Source organism: Phyllobates terribilis, unplaced genomic scaffold (assembly GCF_046119375.1).
Source record: "Phyllobates terribilis strain yellow unplaced genomic scaffold, ASM4611937v1 Scaffold_160__1_contigs__length_4322635, whole genome shotgun sequence".
NCBI lineage: Eukaryota > Metazoa > Chordata > Amphibia > Anura > Dendrobatidae > Phyllobates > Phyllobates terribilis.
Genome location: NW_027362920.1, coordinates 3,854,210 through 3,870,250, shown reverse-complemented (window position 1 = coordinate 3,870,250; position 16,041 = coordinate 3,854,210). Strand labels below are relative to the sequence as shown.

Genomic DNA, 16,041 nt, shown 5'->3' with positions numbered 1-16,041 from the left:
AGTAGATGGAATGTGGCAATGGAACGCTGGCTGCGCGTGTCATAATAGGCTCTGAGCCTTTATATACCTGTGCACAGCAGCAGCCACCTTCAGTCTGCTGCTGGACAGCCAGCAGCAGCAGCAGCAGGAGAGGTATGTAATCAGGAGCCCTCCTGCTAAGGGTAGACAGCTGCTCGTTCCACCCCACCCCCCGCCTTAATTGGTTCTCCTCCCTTCCAACGGTGTTGAGGCGGGTGGGAACAGCAGGGGGTGAAGGTGCTGTGTTTAAAGAGGTGGAGTTATGCAGATCTAAAACGCGTGGATTGCAGCAGCAGCAAGCCGAAAAGTGCAGGCATGTAAGGGATCTAGAGGTTGACAACATGTCTTCTTAACGGGAGTCCAGGAGCTCATCTCCACAAATGGACTTTTCAGGATCCTTGGGTGGCTCCGTAGTTTGAAACCAATTCTGGTTATCGCTTCTCGGCCTTTTGGCTAAGATCAAGTGTAGTATCTGTTCTTATCAGTTTAATATCTGATACGTCCCCTATCTGGGGACCAAATGTAGCACCCTGAGGATTCGGCTGCTACAGGGGTATTGCACCTCAACCCAGAGGTGTGATATTCCACTCCCGGGTAAGGATGGAGTGTGGGACTGAGCTCGGTAGGCTGCATGCACTACACACATCCCATTTCCGGAGGGCAGACCAACGGTACTCCCACTTAGAAATGTGCAGGTACGACCGAGTCTGTCCTTGGCTGGAGTGGGAGGGGGGGTGGTACATCCCAAGTAGTGTAGGGGCAGATAGGGGGAGCAGCCTGGGTAAAGATAGGAGCTCATTGGGTGCTGGTCACCTGAGCTCACACATAGAGGGTGTATATAAGGTGGGCACCAACTAAGATCAGGGTCAGATGCAGAGAACAAGTCAGCGAGCAAAGGAGAAGAAAGACCCAGAGTGAGAGAGGAGAAGAGAGAGAGACCCAGAGGGGGAAACAGCAGAAAAGGACTCCAAGAACCCAACTTAAATCCCCGGGTGAAGAGTCGGCACAGGGTACCGGAACCCAAGCTGGTGGGGGCATAAAACACACCCTAGCCAGAGACCGGAGGCCGTGGGCAGCATCTGCCACGGCCACCCACCACATCCACCCCGAAGGCACACCACATGAAGGGTCAGGGAACCCAAGGCCAAGGGTGTCCCAACAGAAGGCCCGAGGGAGCTGGACCTAGGTGGATCACTGGTGGGGACGGCCAGAGAACGGGACAGAAGGAGAGCTCAGGGCCACGCTCCGGACTTGTTTGGGTGTTGGCTGGATCCAGGACCTGGTGGACGCAGCACGGCTCGGGTGGTCACTCGAAGCTGGAGTGACCAGTACAACATCTGCAGTAAGTAAACACCCTTAACTGCACAACCCGACTCTGTCTTCATTGCCGTCTGCACTGCACCACCACAACCCCCATCCTATGCACCTGTCCCCCCTGAGGCTATACCCCTCCCGTTGGGGGTTATCCCACCAAGCTGCGCACCCACCATCAGCCTCAGCGGACCCTGCTGCAGCGGCGGCCACAGTGACCGCATCACAACGGGTGGCGTAGTCGACACAAAAGAACTCTTAATAACATCTGTAGGACTGCCACATAACACTGAGTTTGACGCCCTGGGCACGGGCCGGGTCACAGCCGCTCGGAGACTACAACCCCCCATCTGATCCGGTGCCGGGTATTCCCCTCAAAAAGGAATATGTCCCAGGGGGCGCGTCAACTTTGGCGTAGTCGGCAGGATTACGTGCCCGCAACACCCGGGTACTGCGTGCCTGAAGAAAAGTGCAAGTTTACCTCAGAAAGAAGTCTCCCGCCGGTTCCGGAGGGTCCACGCCATCGGACCCCATCACAGGTCGTTTCCCGCCGATTGTCCGCCCTTTCCAGCTTGTTCCCGCCATCTGCAGAGTTTCCCGCCACTGGGCGACGCTTCCCGCCAAATCCGAAGATTTCCCGCCTTGGAAGAGCAGCGGACGCCATTATGGGCGTGCCAAAGGAGGGCAAGAGGCCGCCTCCCATCGTGGGCCAGGACAGAAAATGGCGCCAAAAGTGGAAACCGCCCCTACCAACAGAGACTGTGATGCTGGAGGTGTCTGTCAGCGTGAAAGAACTACCCCTGGAGCTGACAGTCACCGAGTTGCCCCGGGACCGCCCTCGAAGTGGGAGGAGACGAAAGAAAAGAACGAAGATGGGTGCCGCCTGGAGCAGTCTGGAGCGAGCGCACCCGGAGACAAGAAGTCTAACGAGCAGTCTGGAGAGAGCGCACCCGGAGACAAGAAACCTGGAGAGGAGTAGCGGAGGAGCTTACCCGGAGATGGAGAGAAAGCAGAACAGCACCGGCCCGCTGGCCAGGAGTCTGCTACAGACCGAGGAAGGAGAGCAGAGCAGCACCGGCCCGCTGGCCAGGAGCCTGCTGGAAGAAGAGCAGAGCAGCACCGACCCGTTGGTCAGGAGCCTGCTAGACACCACGACCCCACTAGGCCTAGTGGAGGTCCTTGCACAGCTCCCCCGAGACCGGGAGTGTGCACAGACTGCCCTGGAGGGCCTCGCACGGAGGATGGCCCGGGTACAGCGAGAGACATTGGCGGAGTGGAGCCGAGAGATGGCCCAGCAAACCAAGACCCGGAGCACGCCAACCAAGATGAGGAGACAGACCGCCTCTGAGGACGGCGCGGGAGGACCCAAGGCCGGAGACGGCGCCGAGAAGGGAGCCGGACGCAAGGAGGCAGGTAAAGGGGACGCCTATACCCCAAGCCGGGAAACCGCCCACCTGCCCCAGCTCCCCGTCGCAGAGCCCAAAAGTCCCCCTGCTGTGCCCGTAGCCGCCATGTCACCGCTATGGACTAGGCCCCGACCGGAAGCCGCCGCAGCGACCCCTGTGACGTCACGCGCCCCGACCCGGAGCGTGACAAAGCAGGAAATACCACCAGCCTGGTCGCAAGGCCTAGTACCCCCGGGCGCCGCATCACCAACAGCGCCCCCTACCTCCGCGGAGCCTCCGGCCTGGTCGCAAGGCCAGGTAGCCCAGGGCGCCGCCGTATTAACGGTGCCCTTCACCTTCCAGGTGCCCCAGGCCTGGCCGCAAGGCCTGGGCAACCCGGGCGCCACCACCACCGCGCCCGCGCCCGTAAAACCAAGGGTGCCACACCTGGGGGAGGACTTGTTCAGCCAGCTCACATGGCCGGACGGGCGGCCCTTCATCTGGCCCGAAGAATTCCATGAGCTGGAACGGCAGCAGAGACTAGGGCCCTTGTGTGAGCCCCTGATTCCGGCTCCGAAGCCCGTGGCACGGGTCTCGCCTCCTCTGGAAGAAGCCCAATTTGCGTGGGACCCCACGGGAGAAGATCTAATGGGGTTCACCGGAGAAACCAGGGCAGCTGCAGCGGAGCGTGCTGAGTGTTGCCGACAGCAGCTCGAAGAGTTTGCGAGGGAGCGGAGAGAGAGGCGGGTCCGGGAACAACAGGCCCAAATAAGGAGCGCCAAGCAGAAGAGCCGGGCCAGGAGAGACCCCCGTGCAGCGCACAGTCCCCGTACCACCGGGACTGTAATAAAGTTTAACCTGCAGCATGGGTGGGGCTTCATCAGAGACAACAACACCCCCGGCGACGTCTTTGTCACGCGCAGAGACGTGGAGTCCCATCTGCCGGAGGGGCACAGAGGTCGTGACCTTTACAAGGGGGACGAGGTCACCTTTACCCGGCACAAGTGTGCCAAAGGACCTTACGCCCTCCACGTACACCGCCTGACGGAGGAGGAGTTGCGGTGCGAGGAGGAGGAGCAAGAGGACCCGGACGGGTCTGAAGTTACAACCAGCTACAAGCAAAGAGCAGGAGGAAGACGCCGTTGAGTGCGGCAGAGCAGTAGATGTAAATAGTTACCCGACCGGGTACCAAAGAAACTGTTGCTATGTGAACTGTTCACCCGTTTACCCTTAATCCCACAGGCTGAGGACTGTGAGCAGCCATTCCCTTCCCTTTACCTGGCCGAGGACTGAGAGCGGCCAACTTCCCCTGTATATAGTTGCGCTTCCTAAAGCGCCCCCTACTGGTTTTACAGGAAAACCAGTTTTCCAGAGAGACTGTCGCACTTTACCCGGTCACACGTTGCACAGTGACCGGAGGAGGAGCCAGAGGCGACGAGAAAGTTTTATATATATAATGTTTTATATATTTTATATGTTTATGAAAAATTTGTATGTTTTGGTGTTGTTTTATATCTTACAGCCCGAGGACGTGCTGTGATTTACCAGGGGGGAATGTAGCACCCTGAGGATTCGGCTGCTACAGGGGTATTGCACCTCAACCCAGAGGTGTGATATTCCACTCCCGGGTAAGGATGGAGTGTGGGACTGAGCTCGGTAGGCTGCATGCACTACACACATCCCATTTCCGGAGGGCAGACCAACGGTACTCCCACTTAGAAATGTGCAGGTACGACCGAGTCTGTCCTTGGCTGGAGTGGGAGGGGGGGTGGTACATCCCAAGTAGTGTAGGGGCAGATAGGGGGAGCAGCCTGGGTAAAGATAGGAGCTCATTGGGTGCTGGTCACCTGAGCTCACACATAGAGGGTGTATATAAGGTGGGCACCAACTAAGATCAGGGTCAGATGCAGAGAACAAGTCAGCGAGCAAAGGAGAAGAAAGACCCAGAGTGAGAGAGGAGAAGAGAGAGAGACCCAGAGGGGGAAACAGCAGAAAAGGACTCCAAGAACCCAACTTAAATCCCCGGGTGAAGAGTCGGCACAGGGTACCGGAACCCAAGCTGGTGGGGGCATAAAACACACCCTAGCCAGAGACCGGAGGCCGTGGGCAGCATCTGCCACGGCCACCCACCACATCCACCCCGAAGGCACACCACATGAAGGGTCAGGGAACCCAAGGCCAAGGGTGTCCCAACAGAAGGCCCGAGGGAGCTGGACCTAGGTGGATCACTGGTGGGGACGGCCAGAGAACGGGACAGAAGGAGAGCTCAGGGCCACGCTCCGGACTTGTTTGGGGGTTGGCTGGACCCAGGACCTGGTGGACGCAGCACGGCTCGGGTGGTCACTCGAAGCTGGAGTGACCAGTACAACATCTGCAGTAAGTAAACACCCTTAACTGCACAACCCGACTCTGTCTTCATTGCCGTCTGCACTGCATCACCACAACCCCCATCCTCTGCACCTGTCCCCCCTGAGGCTATACCCCTCCCGTTGGGGGTTATCCCACCAAGCTGCGCACCCACCATCAGCCTCAGCGGACCCTGCTGCAGCGGCGGCCACAGTGACCGCATCACAACGGGTGGCGTAGTCGACACAAAAGAACTCTTAATAACATCTGTAGGACTGCCACATAACACTGAGTTTGACGCCCTGGGCACGGGCCGGGTCACAGCCGCTCGGAGACTACAACCCCCCATCTGATCCGGTGCCGGGTATTCCCCTCAAAAAGGAATATGTCCCAGGGGGCGCGTCACATATATTAAATGGATTTTTAGAACAGGGAGATGGAAAAAGAGCTTGCTCTGTCCACTCCACGCATTGACCTGGTATTGCAGTATCTCCAGGACCGGTGCACCCCTTCTTTAATGCAGTTTCTAAAATCAGAAAGAATTGAATTCAATGTTTTTTGTTCATTTTGCTTGTTTGTCGGATTTTGGGATGGACTCTTTGGCTTTGCTTTTCTTCTCCTCATTGGATTTTTCATGTTCAAAGTTGCAGAAGCCAGATTACAAGCTCATTTTGGTTCAACTTCAGCAACTGTGCATTGCATTGCCATGTAATGTGATGCAATGCTATCTTTCTAGCTCTCCCTTTTTACTTCCTTTTGGATAAACAGACATATTAGGCAAGCATTTTGGAGCTTTCACCTAAATAACTACAGGTGGTGAGATAAGCTGCACAATATAATTGACCTTTCAGTATATTGTTGCACACACACCATCTATTTAGCAAATGCCCTTGTTATCAACAGCAGCCTTTTAAACTCACCTGAGCTAACAGGTATGTGCGCTGGTTACTCTGCTGCGCTTAAAATTTCTTTTTTGGTTTGCTACAATGCCTTTTCTGAAACGTTGTCTCCTTCTGCTGGAACACTGACTTCTTTCATTTAATGCCTGCAGACTATAAAAGAGAACCCAACCCAAAAAGTTTGGTTGATTAGTCTGTGGCATTCTGTTAAACTGTTGCTTATGGCGGTCTCTGTGAGCTTCTCAGCGACATTCAGCCAGCCAGGTATCCTGCCTGCAGTAGATGGAATGTGGCAATGGAACGCTGGCTGCGCGTGTCATAATAGGCTCTGAGCCTTTATATACCTGTGCACAGCAGCAGCCACCTTCAGTCTGCTGCTGGACAGCCAGCAGCAGCAGCAGCAGGAGAGGTATGTAATCAGGAGCCCTCCTGCTAAGGGTAGACAGCTGCTCGTTCCACCCCACCCCCCGCCTTAATTGGTTCTCCTCCCTTCCAACGGTGTTGAGGCGGGTGGGAACAGCAGGGGGTGAAGGTGCTGTGTTTAAAGAGGTGGAGTTATGCAGATCTAAAACGCGTGGATTGCAGCAGCAGCAAGCCGAAAAGTGCAGGCATGTAAGGGATCTAGAGGTTGACAACATGTCTTCTTAACGGGAGTCCAGGAGCTCATCTCCACAAATGGACTTTTCAGGATCCTTGGGTGGCTCCGTAGTTTGAAACCAATTCTGGTTATTGCTTCTCGGCCTTTTGGCTAAGATCAAGTGTAGTATCTGTTCTTATCAGTTTAATATCTGATACGTCCCCTATCTGGGGACCATATATTAAATGGATTTTTAGAACAGGGAGATGGAAAAAGAGCTTGCTCTGTCCACTCCACGCATTGACCTGGTATTGCAGTATCTCCAGGACCGGTGCACCCCTTCTTTAATGCAGTTTCTAAAATCAGAAAGAATTGCATTCAATGTTTTTTGTTCATTTTGCTTGTTTGTCGGATTTTGGGATGGACTCTTTGGCTTTGCTTTTCTTCTCCTCATTGGATTTTTCATGTTCAAAGTTGCAGAAGCCAGATTACAAGCTCATTTTGGTTCAACTTCAGCAACTGTGCATTGCATTGCCATGTAATGTGATGCAATGCTATCTTTCTAGCTCTCCCTTTTTACTTCCTTTTGGATAAACAGACATATTAGGCAAGCATTTTGGAGCTTTCACCTAAATAACTACAGGTGGTGAGATAAGCTGCACAATATAATTGACCTTTCAGTATATTGTTGCACACACACCATCTATTTAGCAAATGCCCTTGTTATCAACAGCAGCCTTTTAAACTCACCTGAGCTAACAGGTATGTGCGCTGGTTACTCTGCTGCGCTTAAAATTTCTTTTTTGGTTTGCTACAATGCCTTTTCTGAAACGTTGTCTCCTTCTGCTGGAACACTGACTTCTTTCATTTAATGCCTGCAGACTATAAAAGAGAACCCAACCCAAAAAGTTTGGTTGATTAGTCTGTGGCATTCTGTTAAACTGTTGCTTATGGCGGTCTCTGTGAGCTTCTCAGCGACATTCAGCCAGCCAGGTATCCTGCCTGCAGTAGATGGAATGTGGCAATGGAACGCTGGCTGCGCGTGTCATAATAGGCTCTGAGCCTTTATATACCTGTGCACAGCAGCAGCCACCTTCAGACTGCTGCTGGACAGCCAGCAGCAGCAGCAGCAGGAGAGGTATGTAATCAGGAGCCCTCCTGCTAAGGGTAGACAGCTGCTCGTTCCACCCCACCCCCCGCCTTAATTGGTTCTCCTCCCTTCCAACGGTGTTGAGGCGGGTGGGAACAGCAGGGGGTGAAGGTGCTGTGTTTAAAGAGGTGGAGTTATGCAGATCTAAAACGCGTGGATTGCAGCAGCAGCAAGCCGAAAAGTGCAGGCATGTAAGGGATCTAGAGGTTGACAACATGTCTTCTTAACGGGAGTCCAGGAGCTCATCTCCACAAATGGACTTTTCAGGATCCTTGGGTGGCTCCGTAGTTTGAAACCAATTCTGGTTATCGCTTCTCGGCCTTTTGGCTAAGATCAAGTGTAGTATCTGTTCTTATCAGTTTAATATCTGATACGTCCCCTATCTGGGGACCATATATTAAATGGATTTTTAGAACAGGGAGATGGAAAAAGAGCTTGCTCTGTCCACTCCACGCATTGACCTGGTATTGCAGTATCTCCAGGACCGGTGCACCCCTTCTTTAATGCAGTTTCTAAAATCAGAAAGAATTGAATTCAATGTTTTTTGTTCATTTTGCTTGTTTGTCGGATTTTGGGATGGACTCTTTGGCTTTGCTTTTCTTCTCCTCATTGGATTTTTCATGTTCAAAGTTGCAGAAGCCAGATTACAAGCTCATTTTGGTTCAACTTCAGCAACTGTGCATTGCATTGCCATGTAATGTGATGCAATGCTATCTTTCTAGCTCTCCCTTTTTACTTCCTTTTGGATAAACAGACATATTAGGCAAGCATTTTGGAGCTTTCACCTAAATAACTACAGGTGGTGAGATAAGCTGCACAATATAATTGACCTTTCAGTATATTGTTGCACACACACCATCTATTTAGCAAATGCCCTTGTTATCAACAGCAGCCTTTTAAACTCACCTGAGCTAACAGGTATGTGCGCTGGTTACTCTGCTGCGCTTAAAATTTCTTTTTTGGTTTGCTACAATGCCTTTTCTGAAACGTTGTCTCCTTCTGCTGGAACACTGACTTCTTTCATTTAATGCCTGCAGACTATAAAAGAGAACCCAACCCAAAAAGTTTGGTTGATTAGTCTGTGGCATTCTGTTAAACTGTTGCTTATGGCGGTCTCTGTGAGCTTCTCAGCGACATTCAGCCAGCCAGGTATCCTGCCTGCAGTAGATGGAATGTGGCAATGGAACGCTGGCTGCGCGTGTCATAATAGGCTCTGAGCCTTTATATACCTGTGCACAGCAGCAGCCACCTTCAGTCTGCTGCTGGACAGCCAGCAGCAGCAGCAGCAGGAGAGGTATGTAATCAGGAGCCCTCCTGCTAAGGGTAGACAGCTGCTCGTTCCACCCCACCCCCCGCCTTAATTGGTTCTCCTCCCTTCCAACGGTGTTGAGGCGGGTGGGAACAGCAGGGGGTGAAGGTGCTGTGTTTAAAGAGGTGGAGTTATGCAGATCTAAAACGCGTGGATTGCAGCAGCAGCAAGCCGAAAAGTGCAGGCATGTAAGGGATCTAGAGGTTGACAACATGTCTTCTTAACGGGAGTCCAGGAGCTCATCTCCACAAATGGACTTTTCAGGATCCTTGGGTGGCTCCGTAGTTTGAAACCAATTCTGGTTATCGCTTCTCGGCCTTTTGGCTAAGATCAAGTGTAGTATCTGTTCTTATCAGTTTAATATCTGATACGTCCCCTATCTGGGGACCATATATTAAATGGATTTTTAGAACAGGGAGATGGAAAAAGAGCTTGCTCTGTCCACTCCACGCATTGACCTGGTATTGCAGTATCTCCAGGACCGGTGCACCCCTTCTTTAATGCAGTTTCTAAAATCAGAAAGAATTGAATTCAATGTTTTTTGTTCATTTTGCTTGTTTGTCGGATTTTGGGATGGACTCTTTGGCTTTGCTTTTCTTCTCCTCATTGGATTTTTCATGTTCAAAGTTGCAGAAGCCAGATTACAAGCTCATTTTGGTTCAACTTCAGCAACTGTGCATTGCATTGCCATGTAATGTGATGCAATGCTATCTTTCTAGCTCTCCCTTTTTACTTCCTTTTGGATAAACAGACATATTAGGCAAGCATTTTGGAGCTTTCACCTAAATAACTACAGGTGGTGAGATAAGCTGCACAATATAATTGACCTTTCAGTATATTGTTGCACACACACCATCTATTTAGCAAATGCCCTTGTTATCAACAGCAGCCTTTTAAACTCACCTGAGCTAACAGGTATGTGCGCTGGTTACTCTGCTGCGCTTAAAATTTCTTTTTTGGTTTGCTACAATGCCTTTTCTGAAACGTTGTCTCCTTCTGCTGGAACACTGACTTCTTTCATTTAATGCCTGCAGACTATAAAAGAGAACCCAACCCAAAAAGTTTGGTTGATTAGTCTGTGGCATTCTGTTAAACTGTTGCTTATGGCGGTCTCTGTGAGCTTCTCAGCGACATTCAGCCAGCCAGGTATCCTGCCTGCAGTAGATGGAATGTGGCAATGGAACGCTGGCTGCGCGTGTCATAATAGGCTCTGAGCCTTTATATACCTGTGCACAGCAGCAGCCACCTTCAGTCTGCTGCTGGACAGCCAGCAGCAGCAGCAGCAGGAGAGGTATGTAATCAGGAGCCCTCCTGCTAAGGGTAGACAGCTGCTCGTTCCACCCCACCCCCCGCCTTAATTGGTTCTCCTCCCTTCCAACGGTGTTGAGGCGGGTGGGAACAGCAGGGGGTGAAGGTGCTGTGTTTAAAGAGGTGGAGTTATGCAGATCTAAAACGCGTGGATTGCAGCAGCAGCAAGCCGAAAAGTGCAGGCATGTAAGGGATCTAGAGGTTGACAACATGTCTTCTTAACGGGAGTCCAGGAGCTCATCTCCACAAATGGACTTTTCAGGATCCTTGGGTGGCTCCGTAGTTTGAAACCAATTCTGGTTATCGCTTCTCGGCCTTTTGGCTAAGATCAAGTGTAGTATCTGTTCTTATCAGTTTAATATCTGATACGTCCCCTATCTGGGGACCATATATTAAATGGATTTTTAGAACAGGGAGATGGAAAAAGAGCTTGCTCTGTCCACTCCACGCATTGACCTGGTATTGCAGTATCTCCAGGACCGGTGCACCCCTTCTTTAATGCAGTTTCTAAAATCAGAAAGAATTGAATTCAATGTTTTTTGTTCATTTTGCTTGTTTGTCGGATTTTGGGATGGACTCTTTGGCTTTGCTTTTCTTCTCCTCATTGGATTTTTCATGTTCAAAGTTGCAGAAGCCAGATTACAAGCTCATTTTGGTTCAACTTCAGCAACTGTGCATTGCATTGCCATGTAATGTGATGCAATGCTATCTTTCTAGCTCTCCCTTTTTACTTCCTTTTGGATAAACAGACATATTAGGCAAGCATTTTGGAGCTTTCACCTAAATAACTACAGGTGGTGAGATAAGCTGCACAATATAATTGACCTTTCAGTATATTGTTGCACACACACCATCTATTTAGCAAATGCCCTTGTTATCAACAGCAGCCTTTTAAACTCACCTGAGCTAACAGGTATGTGCGCTGGTTACTCTGCTGCGCTTAAAATTTCTTTTTTGGTTTGCTACAATGCCTTTTCTGAAACGTTGTCTCCTTCTGCTGGAACACTGACTTCTTTCATTTAATGCCTGCAGACTATAAAAGAGAACCCAACCCAAAAAGTTTGGTTGATTAGTCTGTGGCATTCTGTTAAACTGTTGCTTATGGCGGTCTCTGTGAGCTTCTCAGCGACATTCAGCCAGCCAGGTATCCTGCCTGCAGTAGATGGAATGTGGCAATGGAACGCTGGCTGCGCGTGTCATAATAGGCTCTGAGCCTTTATATACCTGTGCACAGCAGCAGCCACCTTCAGTCTGCTGCTGGACAGCCAGCAGCAGCAGCAGCAGGAGAGGTATGTAATCAGGAGCCCTCCTGCTAAGGGTAGACAGCTGCTCGTTCCACCCCACCCCCCGCCTTAATTGGTTCTCCTCCCTTCCAACGGTGTTGAGGCGGGTGGGAACAGCAGGGGGTGAAGGTGTTGTGTTTAAAGAGGTGGAGTTATGCAGATCTAAAACGCGTGGATTGCAGCAGCAGCAAGCCGAAAAGTGCAGGCATGTAAGGGATCTAGAGGTTGACAACATGTCTTCTTAACGGGAGTCCAGGAGCTCATCTCCACAAATGGACTTTTCAGGATCCTTGGGTGGCTCCGTAGTTTGAAACCAATTCTGGTTATCGCTTCTCGGCCTTTTGGCTAAGATCAAGTGTAGTATCTGTTCTTATCAGTTTAATATCTGATACGTCCCCTATCTGGGGACCATATATTAAATGGATTTTTAGAACAGGGAGATGGAAAAAGAGCTTGCTCTGTCCACTCCACGCATTGACCTGGTATTGCAGTATCTCCAGGACCGGTGCACCCCTTCTTTAATGCAGTTTCTAAAATCAGAAAGAATTGAATTCAATGTTTTTTGTTCATTTTGCTTGTTTGTCGGATTTTGGGATGGACTCTTTGGCTTTGCTTTTCTTCTCCTCATTGGATTTTTCATGTTCAAAGTTGCAGAAGCCAGATTACAAGCTCATTTTGGTTCAACTTCAGCAACTGTGCATTGCATTGCCATGTAATGTGATGCAATGCTATCTTTCTAGCTCTCCCTTTTTACTTCCTTTTGGATAAACAGACATATTAGGCAAGCATTTTGGAGCTTTCACCTAAATAACTACAGGTGGTGAGATAAGCTGCACAATATAATTGACCTTTCAGTATATTGTTGCACACGCACCATCTATTTAGCAAATGCCCTTGTTATCAACAGCAGCCTTTTAAACTCACCTGAGCTAACAGGTATGTGCGCTGGTTACTCTGCTGCGCTTAAAATTTCTTTTTTGGTTTGCTACAATGCCTTTTCTGAAACGTTGTCTCCTTCTGCTGGAACACTGACTTCTTTCATTTAATGCCTGCAGACTATAAAAGAGAACCCAACCCAAAAAGTTTGGTTGATTAGTCTGTGGCATTCTGTTAAACTGTTGCTTATGGCGGTCTCTGTGAGCTTCTCAGCGACATTCAGCCAGCCAGGTATCCTGCCTGCAGTAGATGGAATGTGGCAATGGAACGCTGGCTGCGCGTGTCATAATAGGCTCTGAGCCTTTATATACCTGTGCACAGCAGCAGCCACCTTCAGTCTGCTGCTGGACAGCCAGCAGCAGCAGCAGCAGGAGAGGTATGTAATCAGGAGCCCTCCTGCTAAGGGTAGACAGCTGCTCGTTCCACCCCACCCCCCGCCTTAATTGGTTCTCCTCCCTTCCAACGGTGTTGAGGCGGGTGGGAACAGCAGGGGGTGAAGGTGCTGTGTTTAAAGAGGTGGAGTTATGCAGATCTAAAACGCGTGGATTGCAGCAGCAGCAAGCCGAAAAGTGCAGGCATGTAAGGGATCTAGAGGTTGACAACATGTCTTCTTAACGGGAGTCCAGGAGCTCATCTCCACAAATGGACTTTTCAGGATCCTTGGGTGGCTCCGTAGTTTGAAACCAATTCTGGTTATCGCTTCTCGGCCTTTTGGCTAAGATCAAGTGTAGTATCTGTTCTTATCAGTTTAATATCTGATACGTCCCCTATCTGGGGACCATATATTAAATGGATTTTTAGAACAGGGAGATGGAAAAAGAGCTTGCTCTGTCCACTCCACGCATTGACCTGGTATTGCAGTATCTCCAGGACCGGTGCACCCCTTCTTTAATGCAGTTTCTAAAATCAGAAAGAATTGAATTCAATGTTTTTTGTTCATTTTGCTTGTTTGTCGGATTTTGGGATGGACTCTTTGGCTTTGCTTTTCTTCTCCTCATTGGATTTTTCATGTTCAAAGTTGCAGAAGCCAGATTACAAGCTCATTTTGGTTCAACTTCAGCAACTGTGCATTGCATTGCCATGTAATGTGATGCAATGCTATCTTTCTAGCTCTCCCTTTTTACTTCCTTTTGGATAAACAGACATATTAGGCAAGCATTTTGGAGCTTTCACCTAAATAACTACAGGTGGTGAGATAAGCTGCACAATATAATTGACCTTTCAGTATATTGTTGCACACGCACCATCTATTTAGCAAATGCCCTTGTTATCAACAGCAGCCTTTTAAACTCACCTGAGCTAACAGGTATGTGCGCTGGTTTCTCTGCTGCGCTTAAAATTTCTTTTTTGGTTTGCTACAATGCCTTTTCTGAAACGTTGTCTCCTTCTGCTGGAACACTGACTTCTTTCATTTAATGCCTGCAGACTATAAAAGAGAACCCAACCCTAAAAGTTTGGTTGATTAGTCTGTGGCATTCTGTTAAACTGTTGCTTATGGCGGTCTCTGTGAGCTTCTCAGCGACATTCAGCCAGCCAGGTATCCTGCCTGCAGTAGATGGAATGTGGCAATGGAACGCTGGCTGCGCGTGTCATAATAGGCTCTGAGCCTTTATATACCTGTGCACAGCAGCAGCCACCTTCAGTCTGCTGCTGGACAGCCAGCAGCAGCAGCAGCAGGAGAGGTATGTAATCAGGAGCCCTCCTGCTAAGGGTAGACAGCTGCTCGTTCCACCCCACCCCCCGCCTTAATTGGTTCTCCTCCCTTCCATCGGTGTTGAGGCGGGTGGGAACAGCAGGGGGTGAAGGTGCTGTGTTTAAAGAGGTGGAGTTATGCAGATCTAAAACGCGTGGATTGCAGCAGCAGCAAGCCGAAAAGTGCAGGCATGTAAGGGATCTAGAGGTTGACAACATGTCTTCTTAACGGGAGTCCAGGAGCTCATCTCCACAAATGGACTTTTCAGGATCCTTGGGTGGCTCCGTAGTTTGAAACCAATTCTGGTTATCGCTTCTCGGCCTTTTGGCTAAGATCAAGTGTAGTATCTGTTCTTATCAGTTTAATATCTGATACGTCCCCTATCTGGGGACCATATATTAAATGGATTTTTAGAACAGGGAGATGGAAAAAGAGCTTGCTCTGTCCACTCCACGCATTGACCTGGTATTGCAGTATCTCCAGGACCGGTGCACCCCTTCTTTAATGCAGTTTCTAAAATCAGAAAGAATTGAATTCAATGTTTTTTGTTCATTTTGCTTGTTTGTCGGATTTTGGGATGGACTCTTTGGCTTTGCTTTTCTTCTCCTCATTGGATTTTTCATGTTCAAAGTTGCAGAAGCCAGATTACAAGCTCATTTTGGTTCAACTTCAGCAACTGTGCATTGCATTGCCATGTAATGTGATGCAATGCTATCTTTCTAGCTCTCCCTTTTTACTTCCTTTTGGATAAACAGACATATTAGGCAAGCATTTTGGAGCTTTCACCTAAATAACTACAGGTGGTGAGATAAGCTGCACAATATAATTGACCTTTCAGTATATTGTTGCACACACACCATCTATTTAGCAAATGCCCTTGTTATCAACAGCAGCCTTTTAAACTCACCTGAGCTAACAGGTATGTGCGCTGGTTACTCTGCTGCGCTTAAAATTTCTTTTTTGGTTTGCTACAATGCCTTTTCTGAAACGTTGTCTCCTTCTGCTGGAACACTGACTTCTTTCATTTAATGCCTGCAGACTATAAAAGAGAACCCAACCCTAAAAGTTTGGTTGATTAGTCTGTGGCATTCTGTTAAACTGTTGCTTATGGCGGTCTCTGTGAGCTTCTCAGCGACATTCAGCCAGCCAGGTATCCTGCCTGCAGTAGATGGAATGTGGCAATGGAACGCTGGCTGCGCGTGTCATAATAGGCTCTGAGCCTTTATATACCTGTGCACAGCAGCAGCCACCTTCAGTCTGCTGCTGGACAGCCAGCAGCAGCAGCAGCAGGAGAGGTATGTAATCAGGAGCCCTCCTGCTAAGGGTAGACAGCTGCTCGTTCCACCCCACCCCCCGCCTTAATTGGTTCTCCTCCCTTCCAACGGTGTTGAGGCGGGTGGGAACAGCAGGGGGTGAAGGTGCTGTGTTTAAAGAGGTGGAGTTATGCAGATCTAAAACGCGTGGATTGCAGCAGCAGCAAGCCGAAAAGTGCAGGCATGTAAGGGATCTAGAGGTTGACAACATGTCTTCTTAACGGGAGTCCAGGAGCTCATCTCCACAAATGGACTTTTCAGGATCCTTGGGTGGCTCCGTAGTTTGAAACCAATTCTGGTTATCGCTTCTCGGCCTTTTGGCTAAGATCAAGTGTAGTATCTGTTCTTATCAGTTTAATATCTGATACGTCCCCTATCTGGGGACCATATATTAAATGGATTTTTAGAACAGGGAGATGGAAAAAGAGCTTGCTCTGTCCACTCCACGCATTGACCTGGTATTGCAGTATCTCCAGGACCGGTGCACCCCTTCTTTAATGCAGTTTCTAAAAT

At 49.6% G+C, this 16,041-nt stretch overlaps 8 non-coding genes and 2 pseudogenes across 8 annotated transcripts; all 10 read left to right on the top strand.

The window, feature by feature from the left end:
- The first annotated feature begins 451 nt into the window (after positions 1–451).
- On the top strand, positions 452–552 carry LOC141207347 (U2 spliceosomal RNA; annotated as a pseudogene).
- A 4,891-nt stretch (positions 553–5,443) lies between these two features.
- Positions 5,444–5,572, top strand: LOC141207349 (U2 spliceosomal RNA; annotated as a pseudogene).
- A 1,115-nt stretch (positions 5,573–6,687) lies between these two features.
- On the top strand, positions 6,688–6,878 carry LOC141207109 (U2 spliceosomal RNA). Its single transcript, XR_012277534.1, has one exon. It is a non-coding gene; the product is annotated as a U2 spliceosomal RNA (small nuclear RNA).
- A 1,115-nt stretch (positions 6,879–7,993) lies between these two features.
- Positions 7,994–8,184, top strand: LOC141207751 (U2 spliceosomal RNA). Its single transcript, XR_012278078.1, has one exon. It is a non-coding gene; the product is annotated as a U2 spliceosomal RNA (small nuclear RNA).
- Positions 8,185–9,299: 1,115 nt separating this feature from the next.
- On the top strand, positions 9,300–9,490 carry LOC141207750 (U2 spliceosomal RNA). Its single transcript, XR_012278077.1, has one exon. It is a non-coding gene; the product is annotated as a U2 spliceosomal RNA (small nuclear RNA).
- A 1,115-nt stretch (positions 9,491–10,605) lies between these two features.
- Positions 10,606–10,796, top strand: LOC141207749 (U2 spliceosomal RNA). Its single transcript, XR_012278076.1, has one exon. It is a non-coding gene; the product is annotated as a U2 spliceosomal RNA (small nuclear RNA).
- Positions 10,797–11,911: 1,115 nt separating this feature from the next.
- Positions 11,912–12,102, top strand: LOC141207748 (U2 spliceosomal RNA). Its single transcript, XR_012278075.1, has one exon. It is a non-coding gene; the product is annotated as a U2 spliceosomal RNA (small nuclear RNA).
- Positions 12,103–13,217: 1,115 nt separating this feature from the next.
- LOC141207747 (U2 spliceosomal RNA) lies at positions 13,218–13,408 on the top strand. The gene has a single exon (XR_012278074.1). It is a non-coding gene; the product is annotated as a U2 spliceosomal RNA (small nuclear RNA).
- Positions 13,409–14,523: 1,115 nt separating this feature from the next.
- Positions 14,524–14,714, top strand: LOC141207745 (U2 spliceosomal RNA). The gene has a single exon (XR_012278072.1). It is a non-coding gene; the product is annotated as a U2 spliceosomal RNA (small nuclear RNA).
- Positions 14,715–15,829: 1,115 nt separating this feature from the next.
- LOC141207744 (U2 spliceosomal RNA) lies at positions 15,830–16,020 on the top strand. Its single transcript, XR_012278071.1, has one exon. It is a non-coding gene; the product is annotated as a U2 spliceosomal RNA (small nuclear RNA).
- Positions 16,021–16,041: the final 21 nt, after the last annotated feature.